The sequence below is a fragment of the Petaurus breviceps genome, unplaced genomic scaffold, assembly GCF_028583685.1.
Source record: "Petaurus breviceps papuanus isolate PSGF00001 unplaced genomic scaffold, PetGlider_PUasm1.0 99, whole genome shotgun sequence".
In the NCBI taxonomy this organism is placed as follows: Eukaryota; Metazoa; Chordata; class Mammalia; order Diprotodontia; family Petauridae; genus Petaurus; species Petaurus breviceps.
The window spans coordinates 9,990,709-10,017,125 of NW_027187465.1; the positions used below are offsets into that span (position 1 = coordinate 9,990,709).

General features: G+C 46.4%; 1 protein-coding gene and 1 long non-coding RNA gene across 7 annotated transcripts in view; one reads left to right on the plus strand and one right to left on the minus strand.

Moving 5' to 3' along the window:
* LOC138156559 (uncharacterized) overlaps positions 1 to 20,815 on the minus strand; it is a 33,142-nt gene extending 12,327 nt beyond the window's left edge. The window contains exons 1-4 of one of the 4 annotated variants that reach the window (XR_011167181.1): positions 20,644 to 20,815; positions 18,769 to 19,008; positions 15,851 to 15,967; positions 1,745 to 1,823 (exon numbers count right to left, since the gene is read on the minus strand). This is a non-coding gene — a long non-coding RNA (uncharacterized lncRNA). Of the gene's footprint in view, positions 1 to 1,744; positions 1,824 to 8,983; positions 9,398 to 14,684; positions 15,542 to 15,850; positions 15,968 to 18,768; positions 19,009 to 20,643 lie in introns of those variants that run through there. The other 3 variants (XR_011167180.1, XR_011167179.1, XR_011167182.1) reach the window with 3 other exon arrangements.
* Positions 20,816 to 20,929: 114 nt separating this feature from the next.
* Positions 20,930 to 26,417, plus strand: part of TMEM119 (transmembrane protein 119) — a 9,155-nt gene continuing 3,667 nt past the window's right edge. Inside the window, exons 1-3 of one of the 3 annotated variants that reach the window (XM_069081882.1) lie at positions 20,930 to 21,204; positions 22,532 to 22,643; positions 23,829 to 23,942. The gene's annotated coding sequence lies outside the window, so the exon portion shown is untranslated. The remainder of the gene's footprint in view (positions 21,205 to 22,531; positions 22,644 to 23,828; positions 23,943 to 26,417) is intronic. The other 2 variants (XM_069081881.1, XM_069081883.1) reach the window with 2 other exon arrangements.

The window sequence follows — 26,417 nt, forward strand, 5'->3', positions numbered from 1 at the left end:
CTATCTCTTCCTGCCTCCCTTTCTCCTCCGTCTCCTTCTCCATCTCCTTCTTATCTTTCTCCTCTTCCTCCTCCTCCTCCTTTCTTCTCTCTCTCTCTCTCTCTCACCCCCTCTCCATTTAGAGATATTAATTTTTCCCCAAGGGCTGCCTTGGCTGCATCCTACAGACATGATGTCTCATTACTGTCATTCTCTTTGATGAAATTATTTATTATTTCTGTGATTTGTTCTTTGACCCATCCACTCTCTAGGATTAGGCTATTTAGTTTCCAATTAAATGTCAGATAGGTAGCTCAGTGGGTAGAGAACCGGGCTTGAAGTTAGAAAGATCTGTGTTCAAATCCAGTCTCAGACATTTACTAGGCATGTGACCCTGAACAAGCCATTTAACTTCTCTTTGCCTCAATTTCCTTAATTGTGAAATGAGCATAATAACAACACCTATACAGAAAGGTTGTTGTAAGGATCAAATGAGCTAATTTATGTTCTTGGGCTTATATTTGGGGCTAAAGGTTAGAACCGAGTCTCCCTCTGCTCTTGGGTTCAGAGCCACACAGTCAAGTTTTTGGAACTTGTTCCTCACTCTGTACACAGCTTGGGGCCCTGCTCCCTCTCACCTGCAACCACTGCTCTCTGCCTTGGAATCGTGACCAGGAAATGGGAAGTAGGTGACAGAGCTGCCAGCTGACACCTGGTCCTCCAGGGCTCCCCTGGGATCTCTTTCTGTGTGGTCCTTCATGCCCTGCTCTTCACTTTCAGCCCTCTTACCATCCCTAGATGCTAGAATGCTTTCTACTGCTGCATTCTTGGCCAGCTCCTTTCCCAGTGTCCACAGATCTCTCTATCTGTTTTCCTAAGCTTCTCTGGGCTAGAAAAATGACTCATGGTGACTTTTTCTTTTTTTTCTGATAAATACTCTGGTGCATTTTCTAGATCATTATGGAGGAGGTGTGTCAGGTGAGCTGGGCAAAAATGATGCCTCTCACGCCACCATCTTGACTCTGCTGCTCATGAGAGACACATTGAAAGACTAGCAAGATTTGGTGAGATATTAAGTGTAGGGATGAGATCCCTCTCCCTCATTGCCTTCATTTCATAAACCATCATGTTCTTTTGTTTTTCCCTCCACGACAATTTGAGAATCTATAATGGAAAGCCAGGTCAATTAGGACCCAATCTTTACAGCATGTTTGGATTTGCCTCACTTCCAGTTAAAACATATGAAGGTTTGGTGAATGTACTTCTAGTTATTGGCATATGAAGAACCAGGACTATGGAAAGATGAGGGTTCTTCTAGGTTTGCCAAAGAACAGAAAAGATTGGTGACTTGTGATTTGCTGAGTTGTTGATGAGTATACATACAGCAAGTGACCCTCTCCCCTCCACCAGCCTTTTGGCTTCCTTTCCTTCCTGGAAGTGAGTGAGTGAGGCAGAGTTGTTTTCAGTTTGGGGGAGGGAGGAGGAGGAGAGGGGGAAGGAAGAATGATTGTCTTATCTCCTACCTGGTTACCATGTGTCTGTAAGCACATGTTACCTGTTTCTTTCTTTCTTTTTAAAAATTGATTCTTTCCTGATCTTGTGTGAATGAATATTATGAAAAGAGGGTGCCTAGGCAACTGGCAGATCCATCAGATGCATCAGAGATTCCACTGGCAAATGAATTCAGTGGCAGAGTCCATTAGACTGGTCATGGCCAATGACAGAAAAAACATCTCTAATGCCCTGGAGATGGCATTAGCTTCCAGGATTGTGATCTTTATTATGAAGAGAAATGCTGACGATGAACTCTAGAAAGGCTCCAGTCCTCAGAGCCCAGAAGAGACCTACAATGATAACATCAAGCCCACAGTTAATGCTTAATAAATGTTTGTTAACTTAACCTAAGGGAAAACTTCCACAGAAGGGAGAAAAGAACTTCTGGAGCTAGGAGATACTCCTTGGTCCTAGATGTTTTCTACATTTATACACGTCTATTTTGTACTTTGCATTTGTGTCTACTCTCCCCAGACACACCTTATGTGCAAACTGCTCCCCCCCCCCAGTTTGGGGAAATTGTTTTCTAACTATTATTTCTACACCTCCTCATTATATCCCTTTCTTAAAAGCTAATACAATTCTGCTGGCTGATTGACAGGGGAACACCCAGAATGGGGGCTCATAAATAATAATCTTGGAAATCCTCAGCCCTTCAGGGTCACTCCTAGAATAAACCCTGAGGGATACTATAATCCATCCTCTTCTCTCCATTGACACAGTCATTTCCCTAGTTTGGGCTACTCCGGACCCTTACAATAGCCTTTTAATTTATCTCTAGCTAAGGGATCAGTGTGGTACAGTGGGAAGTACCCCAGATTTGGATACTGAATACTAGAGCTAAAATCCTGACTCTGCTTTATGATCTTATAAGCCTATAACTCCTCTGAGCCTCAGTTTCCTCTTATGTAACATGCCAACATCGAACTCAATAATCTTTAAGTACCTTTTCAGATCCCTCTTTGATTCATCTTTCATGCCAAAATGAGTGTGTAATTCAAGACATCAATGGATGTAAGGTCTTGTGGATGGGGCTGTTACCTCCGATGCATTGAGTTCTGCAGGTATTACCCTCTCCACACCTTTTTATCTTGACGGATTCTTGTCTTTGTTCTTCCATGGGTTCTCCATAGAAGAACTATCTTCTACCAAAACCTTCCTCCAATTTCCCTTAACACTGGTACCATCTCTCTATTGATTATCTCCAATTTATCCTGTCTATATGTTGTGTGGACACAGTTGTTTGTACATTGTATCTCCCTCATTAGACTGTAAGCTCCTTGAGAGCAAGGACTGTCTTTTCCCTTTCTTTGTATTCCCAACACTTAACATAATGCCCAGCACATGGTAATAAATACTTATTGACCAACTCTTGTTGATTGGGGTTGCCATTATCCTTGACAATGAAAAGAGATCATTGTGGAAATGCCAACAAATGTGCTCTATTTTCTGGCTATTTGTAGCCTGCCATTTAGTTCCATCTATAAATGCTCAGATGATGTGGCTTAGCTGAGTCTCATCTCATGCCAAGTTTTTTTTTTAAGATTTATTTTTGTTTCTACTGCTTTTCATCGTTTTCTGTGGCCACCCTCCTCTGTGGTGTTTTTAAAAATAGGGCTTTTTTATTGATATCTTTTAACATTGCCTACATTTTCCCCATACCACCCCACCCCACTAGAGTCATCCCTTAGAACAAAGAATTTTGTGTTTTGTTTTTTTTTTAAGGAGGAAAAAAATCAGCAAAACCAACCAACACATGGGGAAAAATCTGACATACGTAATATTTAACATCTATGAACGCTCACCTCCCCCAAAAGAGTTGGGTGGAAGGCATTTTATCTTTTCTTTGGGGATACATAATTCTTTGTCATTTTGTTTTTTTTTTCATTCTTTGTAATTTTGCAACATTTATTTTCAATTATTTTATGATGGTTATTTTTTCCCACTTACACTGGTTTTTTGGATATTGTTTTCCTGGTTCTGCTTACTTTACTTTGAGTCAGTTCATGTAAGTCTCTCCACGCTTCTCTGAATTCATCCTCTTTGTCATTTCTTTATAGCATAGTAACATTCCATCCCATTCATATACCATGAGTGGGTTAGCCATTCCCCAATCAATGGGCATCTTCTTTGTTTCCAGCTGTTTGTGCTAACTTCATCTGAAGTACCTTTCTGGCTCACTCATATGACTCAGAGGGACTGAGGTGTTAATGGTCCAGGGGAGTAGTGCCATTGTCATTGATGATGAAAATAGATTGCAATGGAAATGCCAATGAATTTGCTCTATTTTCTGCCTATTCAGTTTGCCAGCCAGTTCCATCTATGAAAGACTTTGAGATGATCTGTCCAGCTGGGTCTCATGCCAATTCTTTTATTTGGACTTGTTTTTGCTTTCATTCCTTCATAATATTTAACAAATGAGTGTGCATTCTAAACTGGCTTTGTCCTTAGCTATCATTTCTTTCTTCTTGACAAGGAGAGGAAGTGTTTACTGACTCAGGTGGTTTCTGGGCTGTTTATAGCCTATTTGTTGTAGCAGTTATCGTATATCTCTGAAGGTATTACAAGAGACCCAGTGATAATCAGGGTCAATGATTTTTATTTTTCCATTTATTGTTTTGGGGGCATCAAAAGATATTTTTAATAGGTCAGAGTGAAACTGCCACAATTATGTCTTTATCCTTTCTTCCAGCTGATATTGATGGTGATCTGGCAGCACACATAATTAATTTTGAAATGGCTTCCACATCAGAAGTAAATAACTGGATAATCTATGACTTAATGATATCTGACCATGTCATTCCTCTTGGACTTTTGGTGGCTCCCTAGTACCTATAAGTCCAAATTCCCACGTGTAGAATTCAAGGCTATTCTCAATCAAATCCACTTTGCATCTGCTGTCCTGCCTGGTTTCAGCTCCATGGAACAAGATGCCCCCTGATCCTGACTACTGCCTGCTTTCCTATCTTCCTGACCTCTCTCGTTGTGTGTATTATGCCTCCTTTAGACTGTAAGCTCCTTGAGGGCAGGCACTTTCTTTTATTAATTATGTCCCTAGTGCTTAGTACTAGTGGCACACAGATGCTTAACAAAGGTTTGTTGGCTGGGTTAGGCATCATTAATTGGCTCTCCAACATTCTACAGAATAGTTCCATAGAATTGGTGCTTATGCCCATATTGTAGGCAACATGGCATAGCTTGGACCACAATCTCCTCTCTGCCTTATTGTCTCCGCGAGTCCTGGAGTTGATGACGTGCTTCTTTCTAAGACCAACTGTTCAGCTGTTTCATAATTTCAGGGTAGTCTGCTCCCTCTGGGGTGCAAGGATTCATAAGCCTCTCTCTGACAAGAGTCAGCTGATGCTCTTTTGGGGCATGGACAAAGGCTATGGACAAAAGCTGTGCCAGGAGCTGATTGTTAAATGAATGGACAAAGCTACAAATCACATCTTGATTAGTTGTTTTGTGATAGTTTACACTTAAGAAAGTGATGGAGGAAATGTTAATATAGATTAAACTTGAGAATAGGTCTTTTTCTGTGTGTGTGTGTGTGTGTATGAAAGAGAGAGACAGAGACAGAGAGAGGAGAGAGAGACAGAGAGAAAAAGAGAAAGACAGAGAGAGAGAGGAGGAAAGAGAGAGGAGAGAGAGAGAGAAAGAGACACAGAGAGAGGAGAGAGATAGAGAAGACAGAGAGAGAGGAGAGAGACAGAGCGAGAGCGAGAGAGAGACACAGAGAGGAGAGAGACAGAAAAAGAGAGAGACAGAGACAGAGAGAGGAGGAAAGAGAGAGAGGAGAGAGAGAAAGAGAGAGAGAGAGAGAGAGAGAGAGAGAAAGAGAGAGAGAGAGAGAGAGAGAGAGAGAGAGAGAGGAGAGACAGAGACAGAGACAGAGAGTTGTTAAACATTTACTACCACATCCCTGCTATGAGTCATTACAGTCAGCCTGACAGGCAGCAAAAACTAAGAACAATTCCCAACCTATGACCATATATTCTTTTGACAGCCTTTTTCTGGTGGCGACTCAAGGTCCTTAGTCCCAGACCACGAAGTTAGAAAGTTCCTTTTCATTGCTGTTGAGTGGATGGTGATTCTATCTCTTCGAGCCTAAATCCCGATGTGTCCCTAAGTCCTAATTGTTGGTCTTTTGTGCTCTATCTTGGTTAACACAAACCTCAGTGGACTTGTTGTTTTGGCACTGAAAAGAAGCAAAGGTTTCCCATCCCGTGTGGGCATTTTGGCCATGTGTTGGGGCCTCTTTGGGCGCCAGTCTGATCCTGTCCAATCCTGGCCCAGAGCATAGGGAACCCGGCTAAACCAGGCTGAGCCTCCTCTTTCTCAGCTTAAAATCAGCCATTGGGACAATTCAAACCAGATGTTTGCAGCTGTCTGGCCTCTCCGCCCCTCCCCAGCTTGGGCTGTGCCAAAAGCTCTTCCCAAGTGGACACATGGCTCCATGTGGTTGGGACTCTTGATTGAGATAAATCTGCTCTTTCTATGACCTGGGTCTAAGCAGGAGCTTGTGGACATTCAGAGGTCCTCGTGGTTGGGGGTGGGGAGCTGGACTTCCCTCCCAACTCTCAGCAAACACACTTCAAAGGGTGGGAGAAGGACTGCCTCCCAACTGTCTGGCCATTAACCTGCCTCGTGGCTTCCCCCTGTGTGGTTTAGGGTTGGATAAAGAGGACCATCTTAGCCGTTCACAGCTCATTCCTTCTCCTCTGCTTTCTTCTCAGAACCCCATCTGGGAGCCGGGTCCTAGGTAGGAGGGCTGGGAGCTGGCAAATTGACCTTGGGTTTAACTGGGACAGAGTTTCATTGCTGAGGAAAGACAAGAGGGGGATACAGGCCAGTAAGCAAGGACTGGGGGTCAGTGAGCCAATGCTGTGAGAAGCTGGGAGAATTTGAGGGTGGATAATTTCAGGCCTCAGGTGGGAGATCCCAGGCCTTCAAAGGAAAATCAGCAGGACCAGGGTTAGCTCTCTCCCTATAAGGGTAGGTCTTGGTTAAGCCAAGTGATAGTGCTGAAAGATGAAAGGGGCGCCAAAGATCTCATTTGACTGTCTGATTTTAGAGAAGAAACCTGAGGTCAAGAGATAAGGGGGGGAACTTCCCAGGGGCTGTAGATGAAGAGCCAGAAGCGGCCTCCGAGGGGAATCTCATCCCAAACCCTCGTTTTACAGATGAGGAGACTGAGGCTCTGGGAGGACAGTGACTTACGAAAGTCACAAGTGTCAAAGGCAGGATTTCAGCTCAGGGCCTCTTGTTCCAAACTCAGTGCTCTTCATATCTCAGCAAAATCACACACACTGTGTGGTAAAGGAGAGACTCAAACCCTGAGCTTGCCCGAGTCCAAATCCGGTAGCCTTTGAACTGTTCTAGGCTGCTAAGCACTTACTGTATACTCCCTCTTGTTTTAGGCCCTAGAGAGAGAAAGTGGACAAAAGAGACATGATCCCAGCCTTCCAAAGCTTATGTTGGAGAGGTAAGATTTATGTACATGAAACTCTTGCTGTTTCGTGACCGTCTTTGGGGTTTTCTTGGTAAAGATACTGGAGTGGTTTGCTATTTCCTTTTCTAGCTCTTTTTACGGATGAGGAAACTGAGGCAAACAGGGTCAAGTGACTTGCCCAGGGTCAAGCTAGTAAGTGTCTGAGGTCAGATTTGAACTCAGGTAATCCTGAGTACAGGTCACCAATATAAAACACCATAGATTCAAACATGAAGACTAGACAGGGATTGCTATGGGAAATAGCTCCAAGGAGAGAGAGGTCACACGGGGCTGTCCAATGCCCATGGAGTTGGCAGTTGAGCTGGATGGTGAAAGTTGGGGAGGATTAGACTTGGCATAGTGGAGAGTGTTCCAGGTGAGAGGCCCTGCATGAGCAAGAGTGCGGAGGTAGGAAAGAACTTGGCAGTATGAGGCAAGAGGAAGTCGGACTGGCTGCGGTTGAAAATAGGAGAAAGAAGGAAGTTGGTAAGGCCAGGCCAGGTTGTGGAGAGACTTAAATCATCCGTAATGATGTCAGGAGACCTGCATTCAAATCCTTCTTCTACTTATTACATGTAACCTTGAGGCAGGTCAGTAACATTCAGATGCGTCAGAAAAAGGAGACCCAGGGCAAGGGTTAGCATTTGAACCCAAGACAGGACCAGAGTCTCACTTCTAGTCTCCAACATTTGGCCTATCGGTGCCCCCTCCTCCAGCTTCCTCCCTCCTCCTTTCCTCCCTCAGAAGCACCTGGAGCCAGGGCTGAGCTGGGCTTAAGATAAACAGCCAGACATTTGATTTACAGGAGTTGCAGTCAGGAGGCAGGTGGTAGGCCCAGCACAGACCAAAGAAAAAGCTTCCGAGGTCTCATCAAACACGCAAATATTGCCTCTCAACTCCCCTCTCAAGGAAAATTGGCTCTGGGATGAACCTAGCCCTTGACCACAGTTAAATAATAAAGTCTATGAGCTAAAAGTCAGGGGACAGTGAGAGTCATCAGGCCTACACCAGACTTAGGGTTCCTGCCTTCTGAGAGTATCTAGTCTAAACCAGGATTTATTGACCTGCTGACCATTCTGGGGTCTATGAACTCAGATGGGGCAAAAAAGAAAAATCACAATTTTATTTCGGCATAATTGGTTTCCTTTGTAATCCTAATAGTAATAATAAGTATTTATATAGTGCCTACTATGTGCTAGTTACTGTCCCAAGCATTTTACAAGTATATCCCTTTTATGTAAGTATGATTCCTGGGAGGCAGATGCTATTATTATCCCCATTTTATAGTTGAGGAAACTGAGGCAGACAGTGGTTAAGTGACTTGCCCAGGGTCACACAACTAGTAAGTGTCTGAGTCTGGATTTGAACTCAGGTCCTCATGACTCCAGCCCAGGGCTCTATCTTCTGTACCACCACCACCTGTACCACCATTTCATTTTATGCATTTAAAAACATGATTCTGAGAAGGGGTCCATAGACATTGTCAGACTGACATCCCAAGGGATCCCAAAGGTTAAGAGCCTTTGGGTTGGAGGAAGAGCTTTCTTTGGCCCTAGTTTTCAGAAAGGAAAGCTCTTGGTGCCCATAAGAAAGCATATGGAAGGACATGTGTGAAATAGGGGAGATGGCCTTAAGTCAAAATGGGCTTAAAAAGGAGGAAGAAAGGAAGTCATCAAGCGTTTGTTAAGTCTCTACAATGTGCTGGGCACTGTACTAAATGCTGGACGGCTTTGGTGTAAATGGGGGAGAGAGGGAATAAAGCATTGGTGTAAATGGAAGAAGGGAAGAAGGCCTTGGTATAAATGCGGAAGAGAGGGGATGGAACATTAGAAATCGTTTACTCCAATCCCCTAACTTTTTATATATTCAAATATAGTTGTTTTATTTTTTGTTTTTTAAATCAATTAATTTGTTTATTTTTAGTTTTCAATGCTTGCTTTTATAAGATTTTGAATTATAAATCCCCCCCTCCATTCCCTCCTCCTCAAGACAGTATGCAATCTGACATAGGCCATACATGTATGACCATGTTATACATATTTCCACATTAGTCATATAGTGAAAGAAGAATCAGAACAAAAGGAAAAAACCATGAGAAAGAAAAGAAAATGAAAGAAAGAGAAAATAGTCAACTTCCACCTACATTCAGATTCCATAGTTCTTTCTCTGGATGTGGATGGCATTTTCCTTCATGTGTCTTTTGGAATTGTCTTGGATCACTGTATTGCTGAGAAGAGCTAAGTCTGTTATAGTTGATCATCACACAATGTTGCTATTACTATATACAATGTTTTCTTGGTTCTGCTCACTTCACTCTGCATCAGTTCACGTAAGTCTTTCCAGGTTTTTCTGAAGTCCGTCTTCTCATCATTTCTTATGGAACAATAGTATTCCATTACATTCATATCCCACAGCTTGTTCAGCTATTCCCCAATTGATGGGTATCCCCTCAATTTCCAATTCTTGGCCACCACAAAAAGAGCTGCTATAAATATTTTTGTACATGTGGATCCTTTTCCCTTTTTTATGATCTCTTTACAATACCCAAATTTTACAGATGGAGAAACTGAGGCCCAGAGAGGTGAAGAAATGTGCCCAAGGTCAATACAGTTAAAACATAGCAAGACTGGGATTCAAACCTAAGTTCTTAAAACTTTCATTCCAGCATTCTTTCTATATCTCATTGTAATGAGGGGCAAAGAGGACTTAGTATAAATGGAAAGAGAAAGGGGAAAAGTCTTCTATATATGGGAAAGGAAAAGGTCTAAATGTAAATGGAATGAAGAGGTGACAAGGTCTTAGTGTACATGTATTTGAGGGCTGAAGTCTTGGGACATATATTGTCTCTCTCCTCAAACTACCTCTTAGTGGTTCCAGTGCAATACTTTCATCATGCTATTTCATAATACTGATTTATAATCATGTGCTAATTAGGCCTTCTCTAGTTAGGATTAGACTTAGCTATAGGCATTAGGCAGCTGCATGTCTCCCTCCCCCATCTCTAGCTTTGATGGATTCAAATTCCACCATTAGAGATTCATTCTTTTGGCTTAAGCCAAAAGTGCAAATACATCTAGGGCAAGGACACACATTAGGTTTTCTGGGGCAATTATAACTCAGGCTGGATGAGATGATCACTGAGGAGTTTACAATAGTATCCTTCTGTAAATCTGGCTTTTCTTGACTTACTTACACTTATTTCAGAGATTGTGATTTCCTCTATCCACCACTAAAGATTGCAACCTTTCCACCTTTATTAGATGGCTTCTTGTTGGGGAGGTAGGAGAGGGTCTGATTGATTGGACTAGTCAGTCAGTCAAGAAGCATCTGTCTTTCTTTTTCTTATTTGTATCTCCAGGGCTTAGCACAGGGCCTGGAACACAGTAGGCATTTTATCGACTATTGATACTTGGTGACTGATGGTGAGAACAAACACAACCCATGATAGCTTGAGCCAATGGCAGTAGAAGAAGACACTCTAGGACCCTGAGAGGGGATATAAAGCAGGCTTTATTCTGGGAGGGGGAGGCCAGAACATAATCGTTATGTCTAGAACACGCCTACAAGTGACCACTTAGTCTTGGATTGAAGACCTCCAGTGGGTTAAGGATAGTTTGAATGGTTAGGAAGTTGGCTTGCTGGCCCCAAGGGCAATGATTTCTCTCATTCTAATCCTTCTCCAATTACTTGACCTCAGAGGAACCAAGAGAAGACTGGCAAAGAGGGATGTAGTGGCCTTCCAAAGCCAGGCCCCCTGCCCTGAGCCCTACAGCCACAAGTTCCAAGAGGAGGCTGGCCTGGGGGTTGCCGAAACGTGGCATTTATTGGTGCCATGTTTACATTCCCGGCTTGCTTAGAGAGATTTTTCCACTTGGCCCTAATAAAACAAGTTCTCCTCTGCCTTCATCCCAGTGAATGTAAATGTTTACAAGTGGACCAGCATCTGGAGGGGCCGCTGACCACAAGAATGGGCAGGACTCACAAGGATTGGGCCCTGCATGCTTTCTTTTTGGCAAAGCCAGAGAAAGCATTGGAATTCTCCACAAAGATGACTTGAATTTCTGAGCCTTCTGGGAGGTGGAGAGAAAGGTATCAGAATGACGGGCTTCACTCAATAGGCAAGCACCCACTGTTCCCTGGCACACAGTAGGTATCTAATATTTATTGACTGAATAATTGAATCATTGAGTGATCCCCACCCCCCACCCCCCTGCAATAGCATGTAATGAACCAGTTGTTTTCCCCATTTACACTAAAGCCTTCTCTGCCCCCTCATTTACACCTAGGCAGTGGATGTTAGACTGGAGTCAGGCAGAGCTGAGTTCAAGTCATGCTTCTGATATTTACCAGCCATGTGACCCTTGGGCAAGTCACATAAGTACTACGTGCCTCATTTTCTTCAACTGTTAGAAGGAAGGGCGTAGACCCAATATCCTATAAATGGCCCTTCCATTTCTGAATCTAGGATTTTATGATTCTCACAGATTCTTGGATATCGTATCAATTAGGAAGCATCCATTAAGTGCCTACTATTTGCTAGGCACTCAGCTGGGTGAGGTGTATACAAAGACAAAAATAGAATGATCCCTACCCTCAAGGTGCCTACATCCTACTGGGACATATACATATAGAAACAGATAGGAAAAAATATTCATATAAGATAATTTTGAAAGGGGAGGTACTTGCAGCTGTGAGCTCCCAGAAAGGTTTTAAGAAGGACGTGATGTTTGAACTGGAGTTGTATCCTTCTGGAGAACAACTTTTCCCATGAACTGAAAGGTTTTCCCTTTATACTTACTTCAAGGGTTATGATTTCCTTAATGTTCATACTCCATGCACCTGTGCAGATTGCAACCTTTCTACCTTTATTAGTTGGTCACTTGTCAGAGAGGTAGTTAGAGGGACTGATTGGTCTAGAGACATTCAGCTAACAGGTTAGTCAACATTTATTAAGGAGAAAAGAAAGGAACAAGCATTTATTAAATGCCTACCATGTTCCCCACCCTATAAATGCTTTAAAAAATATCCCATTTGATCCTCACAACAACTCCATGATGTGGGTGCTGATATAATCACCATTTGACAGTAAAGGAACAGAGTCAAACAGAAATTAAGTGTCTTGCCCAGGAGCTAGAATTGTAGTAAATATCTGAGGCTTAATTTGAACTCAGATCTTCCTGATTCTAGGTCCACCTGTCTATCCACTGTGCTTCTAGGTTCCTCTAATTAAGTCTCCTTTAAGCACCTACTAGGTGCTAAGAAGTGGGTATACAAAGAAAGGTAACAGACAATCCCTGTTCTTAAGGAACTCACCATCTAGAGGGCCCTTGGAGAGCCTTCCCAGCTTTATCATTCCTGCCCAAGTCACACAGTAAATCAGTAGCGGCAGGAGTCCAACCCAGCTCCCTTCTTTTGACTACATCCTGTTGCTTTTCTTAGTGTGAATGAGAAGAAAGAAAAGACCTTAATACACAGAGAGAGAGGGAATAGTTGACTCACATTAGTTGTGTAGGAATGAACTGAAAAAAAAAACCCAAAACAAAACAAACAAACAACCAAACCAAATAATCATCCACTAAAGGGGAGCCATCAGATGCTGGGCTTTTCTCACCAAGGTAGGCTGTTCTCTTGGTTCTGCTCGCTTCACTTTGCATCAGTTCATATAAGTCTTTCTAAAATCATCCTGCTTGTCATTTCTTTTCTTTGCTTTTTTTTGGAGGGGGGAAAGCAAGGCAATTGGGGTTAAGTGACTTGCCCAAGGTCACACGGCTGGTAAGTGTTAAGTGTTTGAGGCCGGATTTGAACTCAGGTTCTCCTGACTCCAGGGCTGGTGCTCTATTCAGTCAGCCACCTACTTGCCCCTGTCATTTCTTATAGCATAGTATGAACAGCAATTCTTGAGGAAAATGTTAGAGAATTTTAGTCCACTGCAATCTTAGTCAATATGAATCAATGGTAAGATATGGTAGCCAGGAAAACTAAAAGGCTTTCAGACTCTAGCAAGGGAGAAAGTATATCTAGAATTGGGAAAGTGATGGTTTGACCATACTCGGCCCAGTCACACTACATCTGTGCTCAGTGCTGCATTTTAGGAAGGGCCTTGATAAACTGGAGGCATATGCAGAAGAAGGCGACCAGGATGGTGAGAGGACTGAAGACCCTGGCAAGGGGGAGTGAATGAAGGATCAGGATGTTTAGCTTGGAGAAGAGAAGACTGGGGGGCAAAGCAGGAGAGGAGGTAAGGTACTTTTCAAGTCCTAGAAGGGCTGTCCTGAGGAAGAAAGGTAAGACAGCTTCTGTTTGAACCCTGACAGGTAGAACAGGAGCAATGGATGGAAGGTCCATTTAGGTTGGATATTAAGAAAAAGCTTCATTAACACCTTGAACTGTTCCAGAATGGCAAAATACCTCTTTGGAAGGTAGTGAGCTTCCCGGCACTGGAAGTCTGCAATCAGAGGCTGGCTGACCATTGGTAAGAATGTCATAGAAGCGATGCTTGGTCGACTCTGCCTGATATTCAGTGGCCTCCAAGGGACCTTCAAACCCTGAGATTCTGTGATTTGCCCATGGTCATACAACTGGTTGATAGCAGAATTGGAATTCCAACTCAGGGCTTCTGGCTCCAAGCTGAAGACTCATTCTATGTTCTATAAGATTTTCTCCTCTAGCCTGGCTGCTTGGGACAGGGGTGGCTGCTTTCTTCCCTCCCTGAGGCCCAGGCCTCTTGGTCCACATGAAAGACTGAAGACTGGGTAATTAGAACTCTTCTTACCCCAGAGCAGGCTAAATTCGGAGACTTGTCCCCACAGCCTGGTTGGTGTAATTAAGGCCTGGCTTCAGCTCCTGGGACACATCAGAGACATTCCAGAGGGCCCTGAAGGGAGCCGAGGAGGGCAGTAAGCTGCTGTCTCATTCCCAGAATTTCCTCCTTCTCTGCTGAGAAGCTGAGCCCAGGCACGGACCTCAGTGTGAGTGTCCAGACCCCTCCTCTGCTCCCTAACCTACGAGATCCCCAAGGTTGCCCTCCCAGTGCAGATCTCCTTTGCCCGCTCCTCTTCTGCAGCAAGGATGAGCCCAAGCCAGTCTGAGGGTGGGGCTAATCATCACTATCATGGTAATAGTTAATATTTGTACAGCAAAGTATTCTACTGAGCTCAAATCCGGCTTCAGGCACTTAACACTTACTAGCCGTGTGACCTTGGGCAAGTCCCTTAACCCCAATTGCCCTGCCTTCCCCCCTCCAAAAAAGCAAAACAAAACAAAACAAAATATTCTAAATACATTATCCCATGTGAGCCTCACACTAGCTCAGAAACATAAATATTCCAGGCCCAGTATCTGACACATAGTAAGCACTTGATAAATGTCTGTTGACTGACTATTGACTAACATTTTGGGGAGGTCTGGTATTGTTGTTGAGTTGTTTTCAGTTGTGTCCAACTCATGGTGACCCCATTTGGGTTTTCCTGGCAGAGATACTGGAGTGGTTTTTGCCATTTCCTTCTGCAGCTGATTCGACAGATGAGGAAACTGAGGCAAATGGTGAAGTGACTTGCCCAGAGTCACACAACCAGTAAGTGTCTGAGGCCAGGGAATTTTGAACTCAGGGAGATGAGTCTTCCTGATTCTGGGTCTAGCAACAATAATAGTCAGTATTTATATAGCGTGCAGATTTAGGACTATATAAAACCTTAGATGTTGTTCAGTCTAATCCCTTCATTTTACAGATAGGGAAACTGAGTTCAGGGAAAGTTAAATTACTTATCCGTGGTCACAAAGGGAGAAAGGGTCAGAGGGAGGACTTTCTGCCTCCAAGACCAACTCTCTCTCATTACTATAATTGCCTCTTACTGTCATTTTAAAATTGAGGAAACTGAGTTTGGAAAGGCAGAGACTCGCCTAGGGTTGGACAGATATAGAGTGCCCAAGGCGGGTTTGACTAATGCAGTCTGCCCTTTCTGTTTTCTTTCCACCTTTAAGCAGTGTAGCCAGTGGGAGCAGCATCTTCTGCATTTGGACTCAGTCACTTACTACCTGTGTGACCTTGGGCAAGTCACTGAAACTCCTGGGCCTGGGTTTTCTTATCTATAGCCTGAGCTGATTGAACTCCAGGGCCTCCAAGGGCCCTTTCAACTCTAAATCTGCCCCTGCCCTACAGCCCACATACCCTCAGCTTCCTCCTCTTAATCCCAGACCTTCATAAACATCCTTCTTCCATCTAAATACATAGCTATGTGAATTAATATATCATATTTATTTGCATAAATTTAAACATTTTAAATAATCAATTTGGTCACAAAAACTAGAGATGGGAAGGGACCTTAGCAATCACCGAGTTCAAAACTCTCATGTTACAGATGAGGAAATGGAGGTCCAAAGAGATGACATTACTTCCCTAAGAACATTCCACAAGTGGAAAAGCTAGAATTTGAAACCAGGACCTCTGATGGTAAATAGGAAGTTCTTTCTGCCATATCACACTGACTCTCATATGCAGGTACAGGGGTATTTTCATACCTGTATAGGTAAACACACACACATAAGCAGAAGGGTGTGTGTCTACATGCAATTTCATGCATACATGTATGTTTATGTGTCTACATGTAATGTGCCCTACATACCTTAGCCCTGTATCCTCTACTGCCTCTCTTTCCAAGAGAATAGGGGCATAGAATAGGACAATTGTATCTGTCCCCCACCCCTAGTGTGACCCCCCCTACCCCAGTTGTGATCCTTGCCTGGCCCCTGGCCCCCCTGCTAAGATCTCCCTGGTTCTAATATGGCCAGACAACAGGTGTGCTGGGAGGGGTAGGCCCCCACACTCACATGTGTTTGCCTCTTTTAGACCCAGGATCGACCTAGAGACGCCAGGAGGGGATCGGAGGAGGAAGGGATGCAGGTCTCTCATCCTCAGCTTGTCCAGGGGCTGGATATCAGACCCTGCTGTTAGAAAGAGGGATTGGAAAGAAACTGAGGCAGGTGGCTCTGACTTGGTCTATACATAGATGTGATACACACATACACACACACTCACACACACACACACACACACTCAGGACCCTGAGCCCACTGAGGTAGCAAACATGTATTGTGGCAGCCAAGGCTAGCTGGCCAACGGCCCTAGCTTCTGCACCCCTGGACCCATAGCAAGGAATCAGAAAAGTTCCTAGAAATCCAGAACTGGAAGGGTCCTTGGAACAGAGGATGATAGATCTAGGAGGGATCTTAGAACACAGAATGTTAGAGTTGAGAGAGACTTTAGAATGTGGGAACATCAGAGCTGGGAAGGGCCTTAGGATAGGGAATATAAGATCTGAGAGGGGCCTTAGAACAGGGGATGTCACAGCTGGGAGGGGCCTTAGAACAGGGGATGTCAGGGCTGGTAGGGACCTGAGAACTGTGAATGTCAGATCTGAGAGGGGCATTAGAACAGGGGATGACAGATCTGGGAGGAGCCTTGGAACAGGGGATGTCAGAGCAGAAAAGATTTTAGAACAGAATATTTGAGCTGGATTCCATTGCTCCTTTTTTCTCTACTTGTTCCTGTTCAGGCACCCTCTTCGGGCCTCCCTCTTTCCATGTGTGTTTCATTTGTTTTCCCTGAAAAACTCTATGTTCCCATCAGGCCATACTGTTCAAGAGTCCAGCTCCCCCTCAAGGCTGTGTGTGTAAAGGGCTCCTTGTTCCTGGGGTATCCTTTCTCCTCACCTCCCTTCAGAACCCAGGTCATCTTCCAAGGTTCATCTCAGGGGCAGCCTCCTTCAGGAAGCCTTCCCTGATCTCTTTCCCCCTCCCCAACTCTCCATTATTAACACTTTCTCCTTCCTTCCTGTTCCTTACTCTGTACTTGTTTGCAAATATTATTTTTGTGTGTCTGCCCTCACCCCATCCCTACCCCTTCAGTAGGATGTAAGAAATTAAAGGGAGGGATTCCTTCACTTTTGTCTTCGTATCTCCAATGCCTGACACATAGTAGGGATGTAATAGTTGTGTTAAATTGCATTGAACCTTGGCGAAGTAACTGGCCCTCTTTGTCTCAGGTCATTTCTCTGAAAATTGGGGATTGGATTCATATCAGAAGTTCTTCACTTTTTGGGTGTTGTGGGTCCCTTTGACAGTCTGGGGAAGTTCCTGGACCCCTTTTCGAAAGAACATTTGGCTTTTTAAACTCATGACTTACAGAAACACTAAAGTTTAGTTAAATTTTAGTGAAAATAAAGCTCTATTTTTTCCCCATTCAAGTTCCCAGACTCACTGAAATCTATCTGGGCACCACTGGGTTGGATGCTCTCTATGACCTACTCCAATTCTAATATCCCCTGTTCTCAGGCCCCTCCCAGCTCTGACATTTTCTGTTCCAAGGCCCCTCCCAGTTCTAACAGTCTTTTTTCCAAGTTCCCCCTCCATTCTCAGCTCCTATATTCTTTCTAAGGTGCCTTCTCTATTTGGACGTTCCATATTCTAGGTTCTATATTAAGGGGTCTTTTCTCCCAGCCCACCCAGATCCCTAGCTTACACTCAGCCCTGCCCCAAGGCCCTCTGACCAGTGGGAGGCCCTGGGCCCACCCTGCAGCCTAGGGCAGGGCAGGTCCGGGAGGGAGGCAGCTAGGTTCCAACTATGTAATTTCAGGGGGATGGAACATGGAGCTGAGCTGTCCCCCCAGGCATCACTCAGAAACCCAACCCCTTTCCTACCATGTAATTTGCCAACCCTCAGCCCTGCCCTGTTGAGAATCTGCTACTGGGAGGCAAGAGATCAGCTTCAAACTACCATTCCCTGTACCTGAGGGATGGGCAGACCCACCCCACCCATGGGCTTCTCTCCAAGTCCCTCCATCCCCCAGTCTCTGAGGTGAGATATAGAATTAAAGAATCTCAGATCAGAAAGAGCCCTTGGTGACCATTAGGTATAACCCATACCTGGATCAGGGTCCCCTTGTAACACCCCAACAAGAGGTCTGTCAGCCTTTGCCTGAAGGCCTCCAGGGAGGGGAAGCCATGACCTCTCAAAGCAGCCCATTCCATTTGGGGACTGTCCTAATCCTAAGGGAGGTTTCTTCAGCGTGCCTCAGTTTACCCCCCCCATTGCTCCTAGTTCTATTCTCTGGGACCAAGTGGAGCAAGGCTAATCCCTCTTCCCTAATTTAGCCCTTTAATATTTTAAAACAGAAATCATATCTTCCCCATTTTGGTCCTCCCTTTCCTCCCCCTTAAGACCCTTCACTGTCCTGGTTGCCATCCTCTGAATGACCTCTATTTTATCAGTGTCTTTCCCTAACACATGATGCCAAGAACTGGATGCAGACACCTGGGTGGTCCAAACAGAATGAGATCTATTCTGTACAGGGGGTCCATCCCTTCCCTAACCTTGGAAGGCAGGACCCTCGAAGTTCAACTTCAGATTAAATGATCATATCATCACACTGCTGACTTCCTGATCTTTTTGGGCGGCACCCTAGCCAATGCTTTGTCATCTTGGACTTGGAAAGTTGACTTTTTAAACCCAAGCACGTGAATCCCTATTGTGACAGCTTTTTTTTAAGGATGGTCCCAAGTGCAGTTTCCCACAGTATTTGTGAAGCCTGATTTTATCTTCATTGGGGAGATTACAGCTGGAGGAGACCTGAGGATTCGAGGACCGTCCGAGCTGGACCCTTAGAGGTAACTGGTCCAACCCTCTTATTTTATAAAAGGGGAAACTGAGGCTCCTGGGGATAAAATGACTTGCCTAGTCTAGAACTCACCTCTTATATCTGGTCCCCATGTTCTTTTTACTTCTGTACATTGCCCTCTTTGGGGGTAGCTAGGTAGTACAGTAGATGGAGTAGATTCCATCTTGGTTGGACCATAGCTGGAACACTGAGTTCATTCAGTTCTGGGCTTCCAGATTAGAACAGGCGAGTGGGAGAGTGTCCAAGGAGGAGGCCAGTGGGGATTTTGAAGGACTTCCAGTTGGTATCTTATGATGTCTGGAGGTGATTAGCCTGGAGGAGAGAAGATTTAGGGGAAGGGAAAATCAGCCAAAATGTTGTCTTCCATTTTTTTCAAGGGATTAAAACAATCCCTCAAACAGGATTTTTTTTTTTTCTCTCCTTGTCCCCAGAGGGCAGAAAGAAGCCTTAGCACCAGCTATGAAGGGTGGGAGGCAGATTTAGGCTCCATGGTAAGAGAAACTTCCTAAGAACTAGCTGTCTTTCAAAATGGAATAGAGCCCAGGGCCTCTGGCAGTGAGCTCTGAGGTTGGAGGTCAATAAGCATTAATTATGGGCCTACTGTGTGCCAGGCACTGTAAGCATTGGTGATACAAGGAAGGGCAAAAGCCTGTCTGGGCTTATGGAGCTCACAGCCTAAATGGGGAGAAAATATGCAAATTACTAGATACAAGCAAATCACGTACAGGCTAAACTGGAGATAATTGACTGCGGGAAGGCACTGGAATTAAGGAGAAAGGCTTCCTGTAGAAGGTGGAATTTTAGCTGGGACCCATAGGAAACCAAGGTAACCAAGGGAAGAGATGAGGAGGAGGGAATTCTAGGCATGGGGGACAGCCAAGGCAAACGCCCTGAGTCTGGAGACAGAGGGTCTTATTGAAGGAACAGAAAGGAGGACCCGGTCACTTGATTGTGGAGCAGGTGGGATGGAGGAAAGTGTAAGAAGACTGGAAAGGTAGGAGGGGCCCAGTTATGAAGGGCTTTAAAAGCCAGGGAGAGTTTTACATCTGATCCTGAAGGCCATAGGGAGCCATTGGAGGTTGTTGAATAGGGAGGTGACTTGGTGGGACCTGTGCTTTAGGAGCCTGTGCTTTGGCAGCTGTGTAGGAGGGACTGGAGTGGGGAGAGTTCTAAAGCAGGGAGACGCCCCTGACCCCATCCCCAGGCCACTGTAGTGGCTTGAGGGCTGTTACAGGTTGGATGACTGCTTATCAATTGTGTTGTAAAGGGGAGTCTTGGTCAGTTGGACTGAATTGCTTCTAAGGCCCCTCCCAGCCCTGACATTCCCTGTTCTAAGGCCCCTCCCAGCTCTGACATCCCCTGTTCCAAGGCCCCTCCCAGCCCTGACATTCCCTGTTCTAAAGGCCCTTCCATCTCTCACACTATTTTCTGTATTCTAAGTCAGACATCTTTAAGAGAGAATATTCTGTGTCCTGTGTTCTAAGGTTAGATGGTTATGTCTTCTAGAGCCCAGACATCCAAGAGTCAGGAACTTAATCCTCCTCCCCTATTCCTCTGTAGTCTTGTCCAGTGTTTCCTCTGTACCACCCTGCTGCAGGCACCCCAAAGCCTGAGGATGACACCCATCAGTTGGGAGAATCCCCCCCGAATCAGGAGACCCTGATCTGAAGATGCTCCCTGGCTCTGCAGAGGAGGGGGCCAGGGGAGGGCTGGGGAGCTGGGGGCATGTGTTTGTCTGGGGTCTCCTTGCGGAAGGTGCCTGGGGGCCCGGGGGTGCTTGGGTGCCTTCACTTCCTCCTCCTTTGCTCCTCTCTCTCTTTGTACACTCTGTCTCCCACATTGCCCTGAGTCTTGCCTCTCCCCTCCCCCCATGGAAACACTGAGTCAAGCTCAGAATGGGTGATTTTTCCTTCTTCACTTTGGCTTCCAAGGTCCCCTCATCCTTACCCACTGTCCTGGTGCCAAGGGCCTCTTCCTTTCTCCCTTCTTCTTCCCTCCCTCTCTCTCCTGCTTTCCTTGGGACCCCCTGACTCAGGGAAACTTTGCTTTCCAGAAAAGCCAGAAGAGAGAAAAGAACAAAGTCCTCTAGTCCCTCCTCCCATCGCCCCCAATTGTGTGTGTGTGTGTGTGTGTGTGTGTGTGTGTGTGTGTGTGGCCCCTGGTGGAGCTCAGCCCTCAGTCCCTCCCTCCCTCAGTCCCTCCCATCCCTTTGCCCCCTCCCCTCCCCCAGCCCTGCCTGTCCCCACTTGAAACTCCTTTAATGAAAGCAAGCTGGTGGGGCTGGCCTCTCTCAGTTGTGAGCTTGAGGCTGGCTGGCTGGCTGGCTGGAGGAAGGGGAGGTGGGCAGGAGGGCAGGGGGGCAGAGGGGCAGGGGCCTGGGATCAGCACCCCGCTCCTAGGCTAGGACTCCAGAAGGCTCCCCATCCCTGGCTGCTGGGCTGTGGGACTCCATCCAGCCTCAGTCGTGGGGATCCAGGCATCCTGAAACCTCCCTTTGCAGCTCCTCTGGTGAGTCTGGGCTTCCCTGGGCAGCGAGGTCCAGGTCGGGGTGGAAGAGGAGCTCTGGGGTCTCCTGTCCTCCCTGAGGCTCCCCAGGGCTGGCGGCTAGACTCCTCTGCCCCTGTCCAAACACTGCCCTGTCACCCTCTCTGTCTCCTCCCCTCCTCTCCAGCAGCCCAGGCTCCCCAGCTCTGGCTCGACCTGTCCTGGGACTAGAAGACTAAACTTGGACCAGCCTTGACCCACTCACACCCTTCCCCCGACTTTCCCAATTGGAAGCCTCAGTTCTGAGCGTGTTTAGGTAGCTGAGACAGGCTAGGTGCCCCCAGTGGTGCCTGCCTGGGTCTTGGCTGTACAGACGGTGTCCGGTGTCTGCCTACACATGTGTGTCTGGGGAGCTGGGCTAAGTATGGAACATACAGGCAGCTGTTAAGATTGTCTGTGGGTTCGTGGGGTGTGTGTATGTGTGTGGGGGGTGGGATTCACAGTAGTTGGATGGAGATTCAGGTCAGTGTGCATTCATGGGACTGGACACTTGGCTTCCTCTAGCTGGCTCCCTATAATCTCAGGCTTTTGTCTCTCCTCACTCCCTGCAGCCCTCCATACCCCCTGAATTTGTGGGACTGTTTCTGTGTGTGTGTATGATTGATCTGTGTGTAGAGGACTGTGTATCTCAATGGGTGTCTGTGTGTGTCTGTGTATGTGCACGAGTGTGTGTGTATGTATGTGTTTGTGAGTGTGTGTCTGTGTCCGTGTGTATGTGTGTGTGTGTGTGTGTGTGCTCTCTGGGGCTGTCTGTGAATCTATATGGATCAATGTGTGCCTGCATATGGGTCAATGTAGGGCAGTGTGTCTGTCTATATGGATCCTTGTGTGTTTCCGTGTGAGTGTCTGCATATATACCTATATGTTGAGTGTGTTGTAATGTAGACGTGTGGGGGTCAGGGTACATCTTTGTGCCCCAGTTTTTAGGCGTCAGAAGAGTCCACAGAGGTTGTGCTGACTGGGGCCTTTGGGGGGCATTGGGAAACCCAGCTCCTTTGGCCCCTCAGACAGTCAGGCCAGAGCTGGCTGAATAGGGGGGCAGGGGAAGGCCCTGGGGCCCTTTTCGCTTCATTTTCTTTCTTCTGGGAGAATGCCCCCCTCCTGTCCCCTTTCCACTGGTAACGGGTGCAGGGGTGGGGGTGGGGATTGGATCCCAGAGCCCTGGGCCAGAGGGAGAGAGGAAAAGGTCAGAAGGCCCCAGAGGAGAGAGGGAAGCTGGGAGGGCTTTGCAGCCTTGGAGTCTCAGTCCCGCCATAGTCTTGTTCTTTGCTTTTTCTTTAATTGGAACCAGGTTTTCTGTGTGCGGGCCCCCTTCCTTGTCTCCTTCTCCCTGTGACTCCACCCGCCTGCCCAGTGGCCCAAGAGGACCCCTCTCAGACAGGCAGAGGACTCTGCTCTCCAGGGTACCAAAGGACCTACATGGGTCTTTCCTGGGAGGGGAAGGGGCACATTTGTGTAATCAGCATATTCAGTAATTTATTCATTCAACAAGCATTTATTAAATATGCAAATGTTGTCATTAACTTAGCCTATTTGTCAGGCTCTGAGCTGGGCAAAGGCCCTGTTCTTAAAAAGCTTATTGCTAAGGGTAGGGGGTGTACACAGAAAATACACAAAGCAATGGAGGGGGCTTAAAAGGGATAACATCGGAAAACATCACTGAGCTGAAGTATGGAGAAAGCTAGGGAGTGATTCCAAGGGCCTTGGCTTGAGAAGAGGGTGCATTCCTGGCTGAAGAGATAGTCTAGGCAAAAGTTTGGAGGTGGGAGATGGGAGATGGAATGTAGAGGGAACAGTAAGGTGGCAGGCATGATTGGAACCTTGAGGGAAAGTAATGGAGAACCAGCCTGGAATGGTAGGCCAGCGCCAGATTGCATGCTCAAGGCAATAATGAACCAGTTTCTTGAGCCAGGGAGTGAGAGTCAGAACTGGGCCGTAGGAATATCCATTTGGCAGCTGTGTGGAGGAGAGATTGGAAATAAACATGTCACATGTAAAGAGGTCAAAACCCAAGTCTGCTTGATTTGGAGAAAACCACTGAGGCTGACTTTAAGAACATGGAGAAAGACGAGGTTGCAGAGGGGTCTTGGTCTGGGAGCACCACTCAGAAAGCAAGGGATAGGGGGAGAGATGGGGAAAGAAAGCGGGGATTGAGTTGCAGTTCCTTACTGTCCTGTGTGACCTTGGGTAAGTCTAGGTGAGACCTCTCTAGGCCTTGGTTCCCTCATCATGAAGCTAATGGAGGTTGAATGAGGCACCATGGAGGTTTCCTTCCAGCCTTGCATCCTATGACCTGAGGGCTTGGGACTCTGTCTGTGTCTAGGGGCTGGGGCCAAAGCCAAGCTGCCCTTCCCAAAGAGCCAGAACCCCCAGTGGGCGAATGGGCAGCCATCCTGCCTTCTCAGGGGAGCTGGTATCTCTCCCTGCCCCTCCTCCCCTGTCTATAGGGCAGGGCCTGGGTTTCCCCTAGGAAGGTTCCTGAAAATGACCAAGATGGGAGCTGACCTTGGGAAAAAAATCATCCCTTAGAGATGGTGAGAAGCTGGAGAAAGTGGATTGAGTTAGTTACAGTCTGCTCTCTGTCTCAGGGAATCACCGGACTTTTAGTCTGGGAAGGACCACAGAGGCTCAACGGCATCTTTTGCAACGGGAGGAACTGAGGCCAAGGGACAGGAAGTAACTTAGCCAAGGTCACAAAGGAGGTAGGACCAAAGACGATGATGTTGGAAAGTTTTGTAAGATGATGATTTAGGGGGGAGTAGGCCTTGGGATTGGGGGCATGTGGATCCTCAGCTGAGACATGAGAAAAGGGCTCTTTCTTCTTCTCATTCTCCTCATTTGTTACTTCAGCAACCATTCCTCCCAGTCACTGCAGAAGTGACCCTTGACCTCCTGTTTAGGAGAAGAGGCTCCTGTTTAAAGCATCACAGGACTATGAGAGCTGGGAGGGGCCTTAGAGCAAGGGATGTCAGAGTTGGGAGGGACTTTAGAACAGGGGATGTCAGGGCTGGGAAGGGCCTTAGAACAGGGGATGTCAGGACTGAGAGGGGCCTTGGAACAGAGGATGTCAGAGCTGGGTGGGGCTTTAGAACAGGGGGTATAAAGGCTGGTTGTAACCTCCTAGTCCAAAGCCAGAGCTCTGTCCATTGTACCCCAAGGCCCCCCATGGAATCACGGAGCCCAGAAATCATTGAATTATTGAAGACCAGACTCTTAGGACCAAACATTCTGAGACTCATAAACATCACATTAGAGGATCTTGGAATCAGAAATTTGGAATCTTGGGGATCAATTAGTTGTCGAATTAGGAAATAGCATCACCCACATTTATTATTTTAGAATCATCTAATTACATAATTAAAGAATATTAGAATCATATTTTTTTTAGAATCAAGACCATACACTTGCTGAGAGTCTTGGGGCAGGTAGGTGGTGCAGTGAATAGAGCACTGGCCCTGAAGTCAGGAGGACCTGAGTTCAAATCCAGACTCAGACACTTAACACTTACTAGCTGTGTGACCTTGAGCAAGTCACTTAATCCCAATTGCCTAGCCTTCCCCCTCCCCCCCCAAAAAAAATAAAAGGAGAGAGTTTTGAAACTATAGATGCTTACAATGAAAAAAAGTTGGAGTCTTAGATATAATCACCAAATTAGAAAATCTTGTTCAGTTGTGTCCGACTGTCTGTGACCCAATTTGGGGTTTTCTTGGCAAAGATACTGGAGTGGTTTGTTGTCATTTCCTTCTCCATCTCATTTTACAGTTGAGGAAACTGAGGCAAACAGGGTGAAGTGACTTGCCCAGGGTCACACAGCTAGTACGTGTGTGAGGCCACATTTGAACTCAGGTCTTCCTGATTCCAGACCTGGCGCTCTACCCACTGTACCAGCTAACTGCCCAGGACTCTGAATTTGGAAATCATGGAATCTTGAAATTCCTGAATCCCGGGATCTCAGAGGCCCTAGAGTGGTTGTCTAATCCATCCTTGTCTTAAATTATAGGATAGCCTGTCCACCTCCCACTGTGTGCCCTAATACCATGAAACTGGTGTCTTCCCTCCCACCTGGGCCCCAAGCACTCCAGGCTCTTGGAAATTCATGCCAAAGTTTCCATCCCCAAAGTGGGCTGTCAGGAATTTATTAATCAGCTTGGCCAATTTGCGCCAGATGGGGTCTTGGCATGTGGGGGCTCATGCCCAGAGAAGCCTATCTGGCCGCTGCGTGGGCAGGAGTTAGCTGCCTCGTCATCTGGTTCTCATCTTCTCCCAGGCTACGTCATGGGGGGCGGGGGGGGGGAGGAGGAGAAACCTTCTCCAATAGCCCTGGAGCAGAAGAGCCTTTTGGCTCTTTTTGTCTCCAACAAAATTATTTTCAGAAGGGAGACCCAGGAGAGAGAAGGATGAAGTTAAGGGCCTGCCGGGGATGACTGAGGTTGGCGGGTGGGCTGGGGGTAGAGCAGGGTAGGGCAAGGACAGACACAGGGCCCAGGGCTCTCAGCCCACAGACAGGGATCTCACCCCAGCAAGGTTTCAGGGCTGTGGGGTGTGTGGCTGGCTTGGCCAAGGTTTCAGTTCCTGGGGAAGGAGGTGGAGCCCAAATGGGGGGGAGGGAGTTGGTTAAAAATAGAATTAGTGTTGAGTCTCTCGGAAGAGATTAAAAACAGAAAAACTTCAACATAGTTATCTTTCAGTCAGTCATCTGACAAGTGTCCCCTGAACAGATATGCTGTGCCCATTGCTGAGGGGTAGACCTACAAACAGAAAGCACTGCCTTGGCCCTCAGGAAGCTTACAGCCTAGTTGGAGAGACAAGACATATTGATAGGGGGCCATCAGTAAACAGAACAAGACAGAATGAACAAGGGTTGAGTTGGATGGTCCATAGAGGGAGGGCATGGAAGTTCAGAGGTGGATGATGATTGGGTAGTCAGGGAGGGCTTCATGGAGGTGGGTTTGGACACTGGAGTCACCCTTCAAGTATTTGGGTGGCAGACAGAATGTGTGTGTGGGGTGCATTTCAAAGGGAGATTGTCACAGGATGTACGTATTCCCTGTTCTCAGGCCCCTCCCAGTCCTGACATCCCCTGTTCTAAAGACCCTCCCAGCTCTGACATCCCCTGTTCTGAGGCCCTCTCAGTCCTGACACATCCCCTGTTCTCAGGCCCCTCCCAGTCCTGACAC